The sequence below is a fragment of the Schistocerca gregaria genome, chromosome 1 (assembly GCF_023897955.1).
Source record: "Schistocerca gregaria isolate iqSchGreg1 chromosome 1, iqSchGreg1.2, whole genome shotgun sequence".
Classification (NCBI taxonomy): Eukaryota; Metazoa; Arthropoda; class Insecta; order Orthoptera; family Acrididae; genus Schistocerca; species Schistocerca gregaria.
The window spans coordinates 988,731,640-988,750,101 of record NC_064920.1 but is presented as its reverse complement, the minus strand read 5'-3'; the positions used below and the strand labels follow the sequence as shown (position 1 = coordinate 988,750,101).

Sequence of the window (18,462 nt, the reverse complement as noted above, 5' to 3'; positions counted from 1 at the left end):
TTTTTATTACAGAGGCCAGCTGGCTCTCTGACCGAACACGCTGAGCCACCCTGCCGGCTATCCATCTGAGCCACCGAGGACACCGAGGATAGCGCGACTGCAGGTATTTATCTCTGGCACGCCTCCTGCGAAACCCACATTCTCAACGTATTGTCCTGCACTACATTCGTAGTGCCCCCGCCCATTATAGTCATTACTTAGTTGGATAGAGCGTCTGCCATGTAAGCAGGCGATCCCGGGTTCGAGTCCCGGTCGGGGCACACATTTTCATCTGTCCCCGTTGACGTATGTCCACGCCTGTAAGCAGCTAAGGGTGTTCATTTCATTGTAATTTCATTCTAACGAGCTGCATGGTCACCGATGGTATCTATTCTTTCGGACATGTCCGAAAGAACAGCTACCATCTTATTATATAAAAGTGGATGAGGTTTACGAGGACTCTGTACCATCATTAAAGACCATTTGCTTTTGGATTCATGAATTTAATCGTTGCCACATAACGACCGATGAGGAAGCGCGCTCTGGCCGTCCAGTTGTAGTCACCACAGAGGAAACCACTGACAACATCCATGACATTGTAATACAAGAACGCCGAATAATAATTCGTGAGATTGCTGACACTATAGGCATCTCAACTGAGCGAGTGCATAACATCCTGCACGGAGAATTGGTTGTGAAGAAGCTGTGTGCTAGTTCGGTGCCGCCGTTGCTTACAGTCGACCAAAAGCACATCTGGCACAACATTTCAAATGGCTCAAATGGCTCTGAGCACTAAGGGACTTAACATCTGAGGTCATCAGTCCCCTAGAACGTACGACTACTTAAACCTAACTAACCTAACGACATCAACACATCCATGCCCGAGGCAGGATTCGAACCTGCGATAGTAGCAGTCGCGCGGACAATATTTCAGAACAATGTCTGGCGATGTTTAATCGCAATCCGCAACACTTTTTACGCCAATTCGTGATTGTTTATGAAACCTGTATCCACCATTACACTCTTGGAATCAAAACTGCGGTTAAAATCATGACAAAAGACTGTGAAAGTGCACCGAAGAAGACAAAGACCATTATTTTGGCTAGTAATGTGATGGCCTCTGTTTCTTTTCTAACCCTAAGAAATAATCCTCATAGATTGCTTGGACAATGGCACAATCATAACTCGACCGTATTGTGCATCATTGTTGGATCATTTGATAGTTACGTTGGCTGAAAAAAGAAAAAGATTGCCACTCCTGTTTCACCAGGATAATGCACCATCCCATACATCCTCGACAAGAAAGGTGAAATTGCGTGAATTTGGAGTCGCGTTGGTAACTCATTCACCCTATTCACCAGACTTAGCCTCAGGTGACTTCTTCCTGTTCCCTAACCTGACACTTCGGCTTCCTGGGAAGAAATATTCTTTAAATGAGGAAGTGATGGTTGCAGTCAACGAGTATTTTACAGTGTTTGACAAACTCTGTTTTTACGATGGGATGACAAAGCTTGAGGATCGCTGGACGAAATATATATCCCTCAAAAGAGACAACGTCGAGAAGTAAAGCGAGTTGTTTACGAAACAAATATTTTTCTGCTTTTTTTTACCAGACTTATCAGACCACCCACGTAGTTGAGGTCACAGTTTGGTTTTGATAATAACACAATGGAGCAAGCGTAAAAGTCCAAGTACCTTTGCTGCGAAATAACTTATATATAGAGGATAACTGTACAAAGAAAAGCAATTTGAACCGTATACGGAGCGGTATGTTGGGTAATGGTAATAAAAGATCTTAGGCAATTGGAAGCATCAGAAATGAAACTCCTCAGACCCGTAAAAAGGTTGTAACTAGGAGGATAAAATCATGGAACAACTGCATGGGGCACTCATAAAGTTTTTATTATCAGCCTAAAAAATTAATCTTACGTAATCAGTTTTTGTTTGTGTTCAGTTCTGGTACAATTTGAAGTCCTATCGCCACAGAACCGTAGCATACTGTCTGAGCAGAAAAATAAAATATAAAATAAATTCAACCCCCTAACAAAGTAGGGATGGGTTGCACTGTTTTGCTTTAACTGTTCTAACAGCGTATTACGTTATGTTACTGTGACGAGGGGATTTCAGTGGGTGCCAGGACCGCGTACATGTACAGCGCCTTTACATCTTAACAAACAAAAAAATTCAATGAAGTTTCGGGATTGCAGCCGGTTTACGTCGACTTCTTGCCACGATATTTCGGCTGACAACCATTCAGCCATCCTCAGGTGAGTGCTTTACACTGGAGATTGTTAATGCACATTGCTAATTTTACACCAGACTTCGGCGCGAAGTCGCATGCGTGAAGGCAGACGCTACATTCGCTACCTCTGACAAGTTCCGCCCCGTCTTCGAATATCACTCCATCTGTGGCGCGCAGGCGCGTGCGTAATGGTGATACTACATGGGTGCTCTCTGTCGGAATGCGCAGACACAGACTTGAAATGCAAATATCAAAATTAATAAAATAAATTGTCGCTAGGCCGGCCGCGGTGGTCTCGCGGTTCTAGGCGCGTAGTCCGGAACCGTGTGACTGCTACGGTCGCAGGTTCGAATCCTGCCTCGGGCATGGATGTGTGTGATGTCCTTAGGTTAGTTAGGTTTAAGTAGTTCTAAGTTCTAGGGGACTGATGACCACAGCAGTTGAGTCCCATAGAGCTCAGAGCCATTTGAACCAATTGTCGCTAGACATGTCATTAGTTATAAAACATTTTCTTTCTGGGAGAAATTAATGAAGTCACCGGATCCCTTGCGTTATCCAGTTGAAAGCCGCAATCACGATTAATATCATCTTCCGCCAAATGTATTTCCACCGATTCCTTAATAATTGAATCCCAGAAGGATCTCGTCGAGGTCAAGATTTCCATGCCAGAATAATCCTTAGATTGTCCTGTGGAAATACAATTCTGGGCTGTGGCTAACTTACTAAGCTGCGAAAGGTGAGTGTGGGGATCATGTTCGACGCATATTTCACGTAATGCGCGCGTTGCCGCTCCAATGTAGCCTTTGCCGCGCCATTACTCTATAGATTCCTGACCTTCTTAGTCCGAGATCATTCTTTGCCGAACCGAGAAGGGCGCATGTCTTTGCAGGTGCTCGGAAGAAGACTTTGAAGTATGGAATTATTAGCCTATACCTCAAATTCAAGAAGGAGAAGTAGAAGAAGAACCAAAAGTAACACAATTTTACATGACCATAAATCATATTTGCTTCAGCCAACTGGTGGTGCTACAAAAGCGTTTACTCATGACATCGAAAGACACTTTCTATAAATATATTCCTGAGATGAAACGTTTCTATAAATACCCAACATTGAGTTCCATTGTCTATTAGGCAGCTCCTACGTCAGAGTTGCTAGTCAACTAAAATCTACCAATTTATAGCTGGAAACATGAAAGATAAATGGATATACTGTTAAAAGGAGGGATACTTGTGATGCGGCGAAATGATAATTATTTCTGGTCACTTGTCGAAGAGCGTTGTTGGAAAACAACTGGTGAAGCACTCGCTGGTGATAGTACTGTCAGTGCATAGCATGTGGTGCTGTCTGACGAATACTGTCTGCTTCAACAAACGCCAATCCAGACCTTCCATGCCTGTGGTCATTAAGTGTGTTTCACTCTGGGGATACTGCAGCTATAGCCTACTTGAAATCTACGTCACCGAAAAAGGTTTGGTGCCAGTGGACTTTAAGAGAGACTCAGATGTATTCCGCACGTAGCGGAAAGTGCATTAAATCAGCAGCACTCCAGCAGATCAAACAATAATGACGGACAGTGGTAGCAGATCGTCGCACTCATCAAGTTCACATAAAGTATATGGGTATTTTACGATCATACGGTAGCTGTCGTAGACGCACGAGCACTTTGCAGAGTACATTCTCATTTGGTCCTTGGTCTGCAGAGCATACGCCTATTTGGTCCTTGACTACGGTAAGGGCGTGGCTTGTTATGAACCCCATTGTTTACAGTTTACGACCGGCATAATATGATTATCACAGCTGTGGTGAGTATGACCATGACAGAAATCCTCGTATTGTGTTCCGTTACTGTCTACATATTATTGTTAAGTATTGTGGGCTGACGGTTCATAACGGCTCATGACGACATGTGTGATGTGAACTGATGATAATTTTTTTGTTCACTCAGCATCTACGTCACTTCGTCGTCATTTAAAGACTTACAATTTGTGGATCACCACTTACATAAGTCATAACGACTATTTCACTGTTTTCATCCTGTTGTAAATCGCGTTAAGGTTTTAAAGTGCAGAAGATAGCTTTATGTTGACTCCTTAAATGTACTCTGAGTACTTCTCGATTCAGAGGCATGTTACCATAAATTCATAAAGATTTTCGTTCTAAATAGTGTTCCCTGGGGTTACTTCTAATGAAATAAATAAAAAATGAGGCGTTTGAAGCGAGAAACATTATACATCTTTTACTACGGTATCACGTGCGATGTTTCCTCAGCAGAAAATAAATACACTAACTGAAAGAAATCGAAACATCAACCACGAGTAATGCGACATAAATGCAATTTCGCGTCAGTCGCATAAGAGTGACTTTACTAGCGCCAATGTGAGGCTGCAAACCAGGTTTGCTTTAGAGACACACTGTAACGGTCGTGAGAGTTAGTTACCTTTGAGATTAGACGTGGTGAGCTGATTAACAGTTGAGAATGCCTCTAGGCGACAAAGACGCCGTTATCAACAGCTCATTGAGTTTGAACTAGGTCATATAATAGGGCTAGAGAAGCTGATGTTCCTTCTGCGATACTGTAGAACAATTTGGCAGGAATGTAGCCACTGCACATTACAGCCGGCAGCGGTGGTCACGAGAATGTACGGTGACAAAAAGACCGGCCTCCAGCGGCCACGTGGCACTACAGTGTCCGGCGTATGGCTCTGGGGCATCGTACTGCATCTGTAGCAGCAACAATACGCCCCTGGAAATGGACTAAAATAGCCATTATGGAGGACCCTCAACCGCCTACGAACTGGGGTGGGCAGGTTCAACGTAAACATGTGTGAATGGGGTTACCGAGACGGGACGGACACGTACCAGTGCGGACAGACCCAAACAATGGACCACCTCGTGGAGTGCAGCAACATGGGGGAAGCGTGCAGGAAAGAAGATCTGGCAAACGCTACGGCAGTGGCAGTTAAATGCGCTGAATTTTGGCGGGATGTGATATGATATATATACTATGTTTGTCTTTATATTGTCATGTGACTCCCCATTTTGGGTTTGTTTTATTTATGCAAACGTGTATTGTATTTGTATTTGTGTGTATATGTAATATGTGGGTTGTCAGTGGCTTGGACACGATTAAATAAATAAATGTAGCAGCAATATGAGCATCATCTGGCACCACAGTGACACAACGAACTGTTACGTGTCGATAACTTCAAGGACAGCTATAATACAGACCCCTCTAGCGTGCATCCCACTGACACCAAAGCACCGCCATTTGTGACTTCAGTGGAGTCAATCGAGAGCTCATTGGAGGGCAGGGTGGAGGTCTGTTGTGTTTTCCGATGAAAGCTGGTTGTGCCTCGGTGCCAGTGATGGCCGTGTGTTGGTTGAAAGGAGGCCAGTTGAGAGCCTGCAACCTACGTGCCAGCGTGCCAGACACACTGGAGCTACATCTGGAGTTATGGTCTGGGGTGCGATTTCGTCTGACAGCAGGAGCACTCTCGTGGTTAATAGAATATCCTTTTTTGATCTGTTGACTAATGCTACTGCTCCGTATCAGTCCATGTAGGGACTTTATCCCTCATTTTCCCATCGTTACTTTGGTCTCAATATATTTGTCAAACGTGCCGTCACTGGACAGAACAGAACCTATATACTTAAAATTTTCACGTTTTTTTAAAAATCTTTTCATCTTTGAGTGCTATATTCGTTCCTTGTCTGTCAATACACGTGTCCTCTTTCTTTTTAAAATTAATATTTAGACTGAATCTTGTATATTCCATCTGGAACATATGCACCACATGTTCCAAATTTTTTGTTTTCTGTTTGTAAAAAATTATTTGGTAACCTCCAAGAAGTAGTGAATGCGTTTTATCCTGTCCATCTAAAATACACATTCTTGAACACTTTGAACATTTTTTGTACCGTACCTTCAGCGCTTGGTCTATGTACAGGGTGATCAAAAAGTCAGTATAAATTTGAAAACTTAATAAACCACGCAATAATGTTGATAGAGAGGTAAAAATTGACATACATGCTTGGAATGACATGGGGTTTTATTAGCACCAATAAAAAGTTCACAAAATGTCCGACAGATGGCGCTGGACAGCAAAACGTCAGCAACTGCTACCGTGACAGGTGAGAGGTACTCGGATATGTTGCAGAATCGCATCATCCCCGGCCTGGTCGATAAACACCTGCTGGAACGTACGATGTGTATGCAGGATGGCGCTCCATCCCATATTGCTAGACGCGTGAAAGATCTTGCGCGCGTTGTTTGATGTTGATCGTGTGCTCAGCCGTCACTTTCGTCATGCTTCGCCTCCCAGGTCCCCAGACCTCAGTCCGTGCGATTATTGGCTTTGGGGTTCCCTGAAGTCGCAAGTGTATCGTGATCGACCGACATATCTAGGGATGCTGAAAGACAACATCCGACGCCTATGCGTCACCATAACTCCGGACATGCTTTACAGTGCTGTTCACAACATTATTCCTCGACTACAGCTATTGTTGAGGTATGATGGTGGACATATTGAGCATTTCCTGTAAATAACATCATCTTTGCTTTGTCTTACTTCGTTATGCTAATTATTGCTATTCTGATCAGATGAAGCGCCATCTGTCGGACATTTTTGAACTTTTGTGTTTTTTTGGTCCTAATAAAACCCCATGTCATTCCAAACATGTGTGTCATTTTGTACCTCTCTATCTACATTATTCCATGATTTATTCAGTTTTCAAATTTATACTGACTTTTTGATCATCCGGTGTATGTTAAAAAGAATGTGGACAGATTGCAACCTTGCCTCAAATTTTTGGTGGTTTTCAAGCTTTCAGTTATTCATTTTCCCATCTTTACCTTGCTTCTGTCTTTTTGGGGCGCGAACACTCACAGTGGAGACGGCAGACTTTGAACTTCTATTATGCGTTCTCTTCTGAAAGTGTGGTGCTACTTGACCAGACATCCCTAGGCGGCGATAACAACATCCAGACGGCACTCGGCGAATACTGCAAATTTATCGCACTGGCGAAATCATGTCGACTATGCGGAGCTTTGATGTCGGCAGACTTCGATTTGACCTTTGACAGGATTACCCATACCTACATTACGGAAGTGTTGACACAAATGAAGTTCTCGCAACCCTACATCATCACGGTGATGCAGTTACTACACGGAACCACCTCTAAAATGCTTGTTAATGGCCGATTGGCAGGGCGCCTTACTATTACGACATCAATTCGACACGGAAGTCCCATACCCAAGGTCATGTATGCATTAGCTCTTGAACCACTTCTCAGGGGTCTTTACCAACGCTTGACGATACGTGGACACGCTTTACTGTGCAAGGCGGACCCATTACTGGTGGTGCGTACAGGCAGCGACACAAATGCTACTTTGGACTGAATCAATAGACACGGTGCTGATACGGGTAGCCATATAACGTAGACAAATCGGTAGCCCTGAATACCGGTGCTGGACTACCTGCTGGGTAGGTTGCATCCTTCCAGACACAGAACAATAAAAAGTGTCTGGGGATCGTGTCCACAAATTATGCACGACACGCGGCGGCGATCAACCCGTCTGGAATGGTGTCAGAGGGAACAGCTTTACGCCAGACATGATTCTACAGATCGCCTACATAAAAACCTACTTGGAATTACGTATCTCCCACTATACACAGATACCTCCGATGCTGATCGCTCGACGCATACTGGCAGCATTTGGATACTTCGTCTGCGAGGGATTACTCTTCAAAATTCAATACAATGTCTTGACCCAACCTACTGGTAGAGGGGGCCTCGGCCTCGTGCACAGTCATGATCACACAACAAAGCTTATCTCACTGCGATGTTGATGGAGCAGACAACAAACGAGTCTCTCAGGACTTTTAATAGTCAAACTGGCACCTGATTCCCGAATTGCACCACCGATGATGAAGGACATCTCACACCTGTTTCATATCAGAGATTTTTTTCTTGAATATATCTACATTATGACAGCTCTACTGGCCAATAGATCTGCGACAGTGAGTGAAATGTGTCTAATACTCACGAGCAGGCGTCCCGCCAACACTGTGGAAGCACGGAACCTCACAAACCAGTTGCAGGTGGTATGGCGGACAGTTCACCATACCACATAAACATGAACGACGCGGTACCTGGTTGTTAACTGTAAACAAGTCTGCGGATGCCACCTCCGTGCCATCAGTACGCTGAACTCTGCGTTATGCCACTAGTGTCAGGCTCTAGGTGAGGACGCCCAAAGACTGCCGGCGTGTGGCATCTAGTGACGGAGATTATTTCCTTTCTTCTCCCCGTAGGACAAGAAGCATCTACGTTTGTTCTATTTCCGGATAGCACGTATTATGCACGAGTCAAGACGAAGGCGGTGACATGACAAGCCCAAGAAGTGCATTATCTACTTTGTGATGGCCCGAAGAATATGCCGCATTTCTGGAAACCACCTGCATGAACGACGTACGGCGATTGTCCGCTACCCAAAATACCAACAATATTTTTCTAATTTCCTGGGGAGTGCGTTACGAGAACCTCCACGCAGCTGGAACATCCCCGGTATGAGAAGCTGATGATGAGGCATACAGTGACCATGACGAAACGATTATCTCCTTAAATTCTACGAGACGACGTGCCCGGAAGCAGAAGCGCCGGAGAGGATTGCTCGTATACTCACCCACCAGCGCAGAATTTCTTTTTTTCTCTCTTCTCCTTAGTTATTTGAGAACACGTATCATTTACTTACTGAAGAGTGCTCAGTGGATGACATCGTTAACTCAAAAAAAGTGTATTTTATTTCGTCTACTTTGAGTTGTTTCCTTTCAAAGTGCGAGGACATAACCGGCTACATTATGAGTTCCAACGGTATCTGCGAGCGTGGTCACGAAGATGGACACAGTCTATTATTGTTTTGTACAGAAAGCAGTTTATGTTTATTATTTGTTACACCATTATGTAACACAAATTCTTACGAGCTCCTTTCCTTAATAATAGTAATAAAAAGAATGGTAAGGCGACTTAAATAAATAAATAAGTAAATTAAAAAGTGATCAGAGTACAAAAAAGTGGCGAGAGCAAAAAAATAAAAAAAGTTTGGTAGAGCACTTGCTCGTTAAAGGCAAAGATCCCGAATTCAAGTCTTGGTCCAGCACACTGTTTTAATCTGCCAGGAAGCTGCATATCAGTGCACACTCCGCTGCAGAGAGAAAACTTCATTCTTGAAACAAAGTATTTGCAGCTACATATTTATGTGACCACCATTATTTACTACTTCCTTTCAATAATGTCTTACCACATCTGTATCTTTGCAGGCGACCGTACAGTTTGTAATATTACAGCATTGTTACTGGGTTTTTCCCCAAGATTTCGTCAAGTTTGTTAACAAGATTATCCTTCTTGTTGCAAAGGTCATTGGTAACTACTACATATATCCATAGAACAGTTTTAGATTGTCCACAGATCATAAGGTCCAGCCTTAAAAATCGATCACTCATGTATTCTACTCCTCTCAGTTGCTTGTCCCTTTTCCATTTAATCAGTACTGAGAGCCTATTTTTTTGCTATTACGTGTTTTGGTACACGAATCCAAAAATAGATATAGTTATTATTTCTCCCCCTCTTTCCTTTTTCTTCGTTTGGCTGAGTAAAACAATACCCAGGTCCACCTTTTCAAACTCAGTTAGTACTTTAGTTTGCTTTGTTCATAAGCCTTGGATATTCCATGGACTTACCTATAGCGTCAGCCCGTTCCTGAAGTTGTTGTCACATATCTATAGATGCGTCCAAAACCTGAGGCTTATACTGGTCGGTTTTCGCAGCGTAAAACTTTTCCCATGATCTGTGGCGAAAGCTCATTGCCACAATCCTCGACTAGAGCGACCAGGTAATTTGGTATCAAGGTTTTCTACCCCTAACCTTTGACAAACCAATGACGGGGACTGTAAGACACCAGCCAAAAGAACTGTTCTCTGTTAATTAAATCCCAGCAGAGAGGTTTGCTGATTCCGCTCTTCAAACTATTGTAGGGAAATACCTCGTCTCACATTGCCTCGTCGATGGTTACTGTCTTCACCGTAACCCTAGCGAGAGCCTTCAAAGATGCTATCACCTGGGTTCAGGTGTAGTTTGCTTTCCTAAACAGGAGTTACTCCTCCCCTTCCATCCCCCCCCCCCCCCCCCTGCTTTCTCAACCTGTGTTCGGACAGGTGGTTATGGCGGAGTAGCATTTCCATATCCTTTTACTATTTCAAATCAGAGCGGTACATTGTGAGGTCATCGTTGCTCCATCTTAATCGACACGAGAACACAAACAGTCTCTCTCAGGTGCGATGAAATGAAATGTCTTGTGACGAGGGCCTCCCGTCGGGTAGACCGTTCGCCTGGTGCAAGTCTTTCGATTTGACGCCACTTCGGCGACTTGCGCGTCGATGGGGATGAAATGATGATGACTAGGACAACACAACACCCAGTCCCTGAGTGGAGAAAATCTCCGATCCACCCGGGAATCGAACCCGGGCCTTTTGGATTGACAGTCTGTCAAGCTGACCACTCAGCTACCGGGGCGGACTCAGGTGCGATAACGAGCAGTTAAGCTTCTCAGGAATCAACAATGCGTTTTACAGTTCTTTGCTTAACTTCGGGTTGTTGCTCTCTTTCTGTTTTGTCGAGCTGAGTTCCGTTTGACATTAATGATGTTGATTTGGGCTCTGTTTGCACGTGAAAACTATAATCAGAAAACTAATCATAATCTTCCCGAAGATCCAAAAAGGTGATCGTAAGGTTCAGTTCTGTAGAAGAAGTAATAGCATTAACATTAGAAAAACTGTTATCTGTTCTATAGTATAACTATAGAGAGAACAATTGTTTACAGGCTCTCTAGGCTGAATTACTGAAACTTCCACAAAAAAAAATAAGTTTTAGAACACTGCAGTGCGTAATAATACCCATTTTTAGGAAGTGGAGACCACGATGCGGTAGAAGCTGCAGTCAGTGATATCATGTAACAGACATTGTTTGGAAGACTGGCTGCACAAATGGTCTACGTCGAACACAGGCCGAGAGCTCACTGACACTTCTTCCTCTCTCCAAAAACCATCCATTCTCAACAGATGCCGGGTGGTGCGTAGAGGTCGATATCCTCACAGCACAGCCGGAAGTACACAGTACTGCTGAATGTGGTGATCAGTGGACGTCGGCGTGTGTTGCTGGCGCTGCGCGAGACCTAATCAGACCGTTCCTCGTAGTGCTGTCTGACATGTTGGTGCGGTACATGTGATATTGTGCCAGATAGTGGGGAGGGTGTCTGACATGGCCATATCATGACTCAGGTGGTACGATGGGTCAAAGAGGTGTTGACGGAAGCTCGTCGAATCCTGCCTACCTTGCGTCGAATCAGAGCACACGGAAGACATAGGAGTTCGCTGCTGGTCATCCGGCGTGTCGATGTCCATATGTGTTGGAGCAGGGTCCTCCTGGGGCACCCATGCAGGCCTAAGTCAACTGAAGGTGACTGTTGTAGGTTTGCCGTTCGCTAGATGTCAAATGTTTGTGGATTGCATTTAAGCACCCTGTACTGGCCTGAATATGGGGGTGCAGAGCTGACCATATATCGTCATCTCGCAATAACACAAAGCGGGAAGAGGCAAGGTGCTCGTTTATAAACACTTTTGGCGCCGAATAAGTTGAGGGGGTGGGGTCGGAACGCACATGTTCCGAATAGGTTCCTGAACGTGACGTGTTAGCCTAGGCAAGTCAAACTGTTTTGTGTTGACCATAGGACGAGTGAAGTCGCCATAAAACAAGCTCTGCCACAGATGCCCGTAGGTCTCCTGGGGAGCTGAGTGGATGCTGATCAGGATTCACTGGAGCGACTGGGTTCACGAACTGCTGTGGCATATCTGGGCTGCCTTCATCGTCCTGTGCCACCTCTCAATGAAACTATTAATCTGTGGGTGACATGCGGTAGTCCATGTGTCGGTGATTCCACAGAGGCGACACAAGATGAAGAGGACCGAATCAAATTGGCGTCCGTGATCGGTTGTACGCAGTTTGGGGGTACCATAGTGGGCTATTGACACCTCGCCCAACGGAAGTGCGGCTGTTTTGGCTGTGATGTCAAGCAACAGTCTCGTTTGACATTCGCCCATATGAATCTGTGCTTCGCTAGGCAGATTCCCACCTTGACTGTGGGATGACTTACGTCGTGTAACTGATCGAACATTTCGTGGTGCATCGTAAGAGGATTAGCGATGTTCTGCGAAACACAGCAGAACAGGGTGGCGTGAGACACTGGAATTGACCGATGTTCAATGCTGAGGTTTGTGTTATGGTCGCTTAGGAGGTCGTCGATTCTTGGATCGTTCGTTTGTTCAGCTGTCATGTGCTTGTAGCCATGCTGAAAAGAAATTGTGCAGATTCTTGAAAGGTTGTCCAAAATGATGTTGGCTGCACCGTGGACATGATATGGTATACTGCGCTATAAGGTTTAAATGTCTGAATAATCGCCGAGTGGCATCTTAAGATGAATCCCTGATAACATCCGCCAGAGATCTGTGATCCATTGTGCTAGACAATTCTTCTCCCGATGGAATTCTTCTGTCATCTCTGTAGACCAAATGACTTTCTTAGAAAGTCGCTTGTAGAAAAAGTGTGTGTGTGTGTGTGTGTGTTTGAGGTTTACGGGCGCTAAACAGCGTGGTCATCAGCGCCCAAGCGAATAGAAACAGGAACACAGGCGGTGAAGGGACGAAGACGGACGCCGAACAAGGAGAACGGCTAAAAGACACAGGCCTGACGCAGTTCCAATTGCGCACATACAGAGGCAAAACAAGAGGAGAAGAAACACACTAAAAAGGAAAGGAAACACAAGGAAAAGAGAACAGATACCGAAGTGAAACAAGGAGGTAATCGTGACTGGCGGACCTCTTACCTAAAAACTGGGTGAGCCAGTCACCCAGCAGCACATTAAAACCTTCTCCCTAAAATCCGAGGCAACAGATTGGACAGGACACAAAACCGTAAAACCTTAACCACAGACGCTGCGTCGTCTTGCAAAATAGAGGGCAAATCCGGTGGCAAGGAAACCACCGCCCTCTGGTCAGAGAATAAAAGACAGTCAAGTAAAATGTGGCGGACAGTAATCTGGACGCCACAAGCACTGCAGATTGGGGGGTCCTCCCGCCGGAGTAAAAAACCATGCGTGAAGGGACTGTGTCCAATGCGGAGGCGAGTGAGGAGAACCTCATCCCGCCTGTATGACTGGTAGGACGTACGCCATGGTCGCGTAGTGGCCTTTACCAGACGCAGCTTATTGTCAGAAACTGCCAACCACTCCTCTTCCCATTGATGCATAACACGAAAACGCAAAAGGGAGGTTACAGCATGGAGGGGGACGGCACATTCAACAACGTGAGGGAGGGAACATGCATCTTTGGCACCCACATTCGCCAGTTCGTTGCCCCTAATACCCACGTGCCCCGGCACCCAGCAGAAAGAAACCTCCTTCCCCTGCCGTTGCAGGTGGAGTAGGGCATCATGGATGTTCTGGACGACCGTATCCGCTGGGTACAAGTGTTGAATGGTCTGAAGGGCACTCAGGGAGTCAGAACAGATGAGGAACTTAATACTGGGAACACATCTCATCTGCTCCAATGCCCGCAATATTGCAAACAATTCGGCATCGAGGATGGTAAACACCGCAGGAAGCCGTAACTTGACGACTCGATCAGGGAAAACAACAGCACAACCAACAGTGTCCCCCTGTTTAGAGCCATCTGTGAATACAGGTACATGGTCCGGATGCTGGTTTAAAATATCGTAAAATAAGGAGGTAAAAACAAACGCCGGAGTGCAGTTCCTCCGGTTCTCCGACAAGTCTAAAAGGATGCTGGGCCTCTGGAGCAACCAGGGAGGCAGGCGAGTAAAACCTTGTCGTTGGGGGGCCACACGCTCCACACCAAGGGACTCAAGCAAATGCTTGGCACGAATCCCAAATGGTTTTGTTGCCCTGGGACGACTGGAAAAGAGACGTTCCATAGGCGGTCGGGCAACGGTAGGGTACGCAGGGGAGGTAGGACAGGCAAGGAAATGACACACCCGTCGCACCATGAGGAGTTTCCGCCGGATGGCGAGCGGCGGTTCCCCTGCCTCAGCACACAGGCTGGGGATGGGACCGGTACGGAAGGCACCAGTGGCCAGCCTGATACCCTCATGGTGTACTGCGTCAAGGATCTTCAGATACGAAGGCCTTGCTGACCCATACACGGTGCAAGCATAGTCAAGACGCGATCGGACGAAAGCCCTATAAAACTGCAGCAGACGCGCCCGATCTGCTCCCCAGGACCGATGGCTCAGACACTTCAAAATATTCAGTGCCTTCAGGGCCCGCACCTTGAGGTCTTTAAGGTGAGGCAACCACGACAACTTGGAATCAAAAGTGAGGCCCAGGAACCTCACAGTGTCTCTAAAAGGAAGAACGGTGTCCCTCAGACGCAATTCAGGGGAGGGAAAAAGACGCCGAGAACGATTAAAATGAACACACACAGATTTGTCTGCAGAAAAGGTAAAACCCGTCTTTGCAGTCCATGCCTCTAAGCGCTTTATCGTAAGCTGTAACTGCCGACTAGCACTGACAAGACTGGAGGAAGAACAGAAAACAGCAAAATCGTCCACAAACAAGGAGCATTGGGCAGGACTCCGGATAGTGGACGTGATACTGTTAATAGCAACGGCAAAGAGGGTGACACTTAAAACGCTGCCCTGAGGAACACCATTCTCCTGCACGTACAAATCCGATAGCACATTACCAACCCGATACCGAAAGAGGCGGTGAGAAAGAAAGGACCGAATGAAGATGGGGAGACGGCCACGAAAGCCCCACTCATGGAGTTGATTGAGGATAAGGCGGCGCCAAGTAGTGTCATACGCCTTATTAATGTCAAAGAAGACCCCTAGACAATGCTGGTTACGTAGAAAGGCCTGCTGGATGGCGGCCTCAAGCAGGGTCAAGTTGTCTATAGTGGAACGACATCTCCGAAAGCCACACTGAGAGGGGCTAAGGAGCTGCCTGGTCTTGAGCAGCCAAACCAGGCGGCGGTTGACCATGCGTTCCAACGTCTTCCCAACACAGCTCGTCAAGGCAATACTCCGATAACTACTGGGATGCGTTCGGTCCTTCCCTGGTTTGAGGAGGGGAATCAAAATTGCCTCCCTCCACGAGTCAGGGTACGTGCCAGATAACCATATCATATTGAAACAGTTCAGGAGAACTTCCTTGGATGGCAGCGACAGGTGCCGCAGCATGCTGTACCGGATTTGATCATGACCAGGCGCAGTATCATGAGCCACAGACAGCGCAGAATCCAGTTCCCACATTGTGAAGGGGCAGTTATAGGGTTCAGAATTTAGAGACCGGAAGTCCAAGTGACCCCTTTCGACGGCAGTGCAGTAGCGGCAGAAATCTGGATCACAGTTAATAGTGGCGGTAGATTCCGCAAAATGCATGGCCAGTGTCTGGGCAATGTCCCTCGGCGCCGTGAGGAGACATCCCTGATGCAGCAATGCCGTGACAGGTAGCTGGCTGAGTTTCCCGGAAATCCTCCTGATGGCTTCCCATACTTTCGTAGAACTAGTGGAGCGAGAGATGGAATTTAAGAACGATTGCCATGACCGTTGTTTGCTCTCTTTAATCACCCGCCGCGCTCTGGCCCTTGCCACCCGAAAGGCCGCAAGATTGTCAGCTGAGGGACGGCACTTGAAGCGGCGCAGTGCTGCACGGCGGGCGCGGATGGCTGAGTGGCACTCAGTGGTCCACCAAGGGACAGGACGCCTCTTGGGATGACCGGATGACCGTGGGATGGACAATTCAGCAGCATGAGAGATCACGGCTGCAACATGGTCTACCCATTCGTGGACGCTGGCACGGTGTTCCAAAACAGCCAGTTGGCTGAAAAGTGTCCAGTCAGCTCTGCAAAGGTGCCACCGGGGCGGCACTGGTAATGCCACAGCCTCATCCAGGAGGCGAATCCAGAGGGGGAAGTGGTCACTAGAATGGAGGTCAGCTGCAGCCTCCCACAGAGCAGATTCCGCGAGTGCTGGAGAGCAAAAGGAAAGGTCAATAGCCGATGACGATCCGGAAGCAGTACAGAAATGAGTGGGAGCACCAGAGTTGAGGAGGCACAGTTCTTCAGACATCATGACGCTTTCCAGAATGCGACCCCTGGGGCAAGTAGTCGGAGAGCCCCATAAGACATTATGAGCGTTGAAGTCCCCCAGAAGAAGAAATGGGCGAGGGAGTTGGCTAATAAGGTCCGTGAGAGCCTCAGTGTCAATCGCATCCGGAGGTGGTAAATAAACAGAACAGACTGTGAGCCTCCGACCCACAAGAATGTCAGCTGCAACTGCTTGCAAGTCGGTGACGAGAGGGAGCTCAGATGAGGGGTGCACATCACGGACAAAAACCGCAACACCACCCTTTGCCCTTTGCCCCGTCAGATCATCTTTTCGATATGCGGTATAGCCGCGTAAAGAAGGAGAATCAGTGGCCCGAAAATGTGTCTCTTGGATACATAAGCACAAGGGGCACTCTCGTATGAGGAGTTGTAAATCGGCCACATGCGTCCTGAAACCATTCAGGTTCCACTGTAATATGGGAGCCAGTGATCAGGGTGGCTGCACTTTCACCCTGCCTCTGTGCTTTGGAGGAGAGACCGTACTGGCCGGAAATTTATTCCTGGGGCGAGAAGATCGCCCCCGGTCGACATCAATGTCCATAAGATCCGATGACGACCCACGGGAGATGTCAGACAGTACGATGGCATCATCATCGGACCGACGCTGACTAGTCTCCTCAGGTGGCAGAACCTTCATCTTCTGAGGCTTTGTCTTGGGGGGATTGGAATGCAGAGCCTTGTCAACAGTTGGAGGTTGACTCGCCTGGGCAGAAGGCGCCATATGGGGGGAGGCTGGAAGTACCTCAATGTCAGCAACCACGGCCTTGTCCGATGTAGCGGGGAGAGCCGCAGATTGCAAAACAACCGCAGCAGCACAAGTGCACTGGCAAGCGCAGGTTTTAGTGCTAACACTAGCAAGCTCCGTTTGTGTAGCAACAGTGGCCAGTTGTACCGGTTTTTTGAGAGCGGAAGCGAAAGATGTGGAAAACACAAGAGGTTGCATGGCCTTAAAGATCTTCTTGGCCTCACCATAGGGGATGCGCTTAGATGTTTTAATCTCCTGTACCTTCCGCTCTTCGAGATAGATGGGGCAGATCCGGCTCCAGACAGGGTGACTCCCAGAGCAATTCACGCACTTCACAGGCGATGAACAATCGGCTCCGTCATGGGCAGGCTGACCACATTTACCACACGTGGCTATTCCATTGCACCCCAACGTAGTATGCCCAAAGCGCTGACATTTAAAACAGCGCATTGGGTTGGGGAAATATGGCCGTACGGACAAACGTAAGAACCCCGCTTTAACATGCTCCGGGAGTCTCGGGCAACTGAATGTGAGAATAAACGAGTCAGATTTGACGAAGTCCCCATTGACTCGTTTCATAATGTGCTGCACGTCAACAATTCCTTCGTCAGCCCACTCAGATTTTAGCACGTCTATGGGGATATCCACCAAGTCCCTACACGTCACAACACCCTTACTATAGTTCAAAGTGGAGTGGAGCTCGGTCTCGACAGCGTACTCTCCTAGACAATTTGCTTTCCGAAGGGCAGCGACTTGACGGGAACTAGAAGTTTCAACTAACAGAGTCCCATTGCGCAGTCGCTTTACAGATTTCAGTGTTCCTGCAATTCCCTCAAGACCCTTGTGGATGTAAAAGGGAGAAACCCTCTCAAAGCTACCCTCCTTCCTTTTAATAATCAAAAACACATTCTGATTATCAGCATGTGCTCCGTTACTACATTCTGTTAAATCTCTAGCAACACCAGGCGCTGGAGGACTCGCAGCGCGTAGCCGCTTTTTCGATTGGGTGTGTTTTCCTACCAGCGGCCCACCCAAGCCACTGGTAGGGGGAAACGTAGAGGTCGAAGGGTCCATTGTGGTCCCACGAGCAGCTAGGGAACTAAAAGTCCGCTCAGTCAGAGCCCCGCGTGCCTGAGTAAGCCTTATACAACTGGGGTGCGGCAGGTGCCCCAGAGGTTGCCCGCTTGCGACTGTTCCACCCCAACAGCCATGCATCTTCTAGGCACGGAGCACACCGAAAGATTGAGGGGTTTTTATAG

The 18,462-nt window shown here is 47.0% G+C and overlaps 1 protein-coding gene across 1 annotated transcript in view; it reads left to right on the top strand.

The window, feature by feature from the left end:
* Positions 1 to 18,462, top strand: part of LOC126278065 (uncharacterized) — a 310,230-nt gene that overhangs the window by 131,587 nt on the left and 160,181 nt on the right. The window lies entirely within an intron of this gene.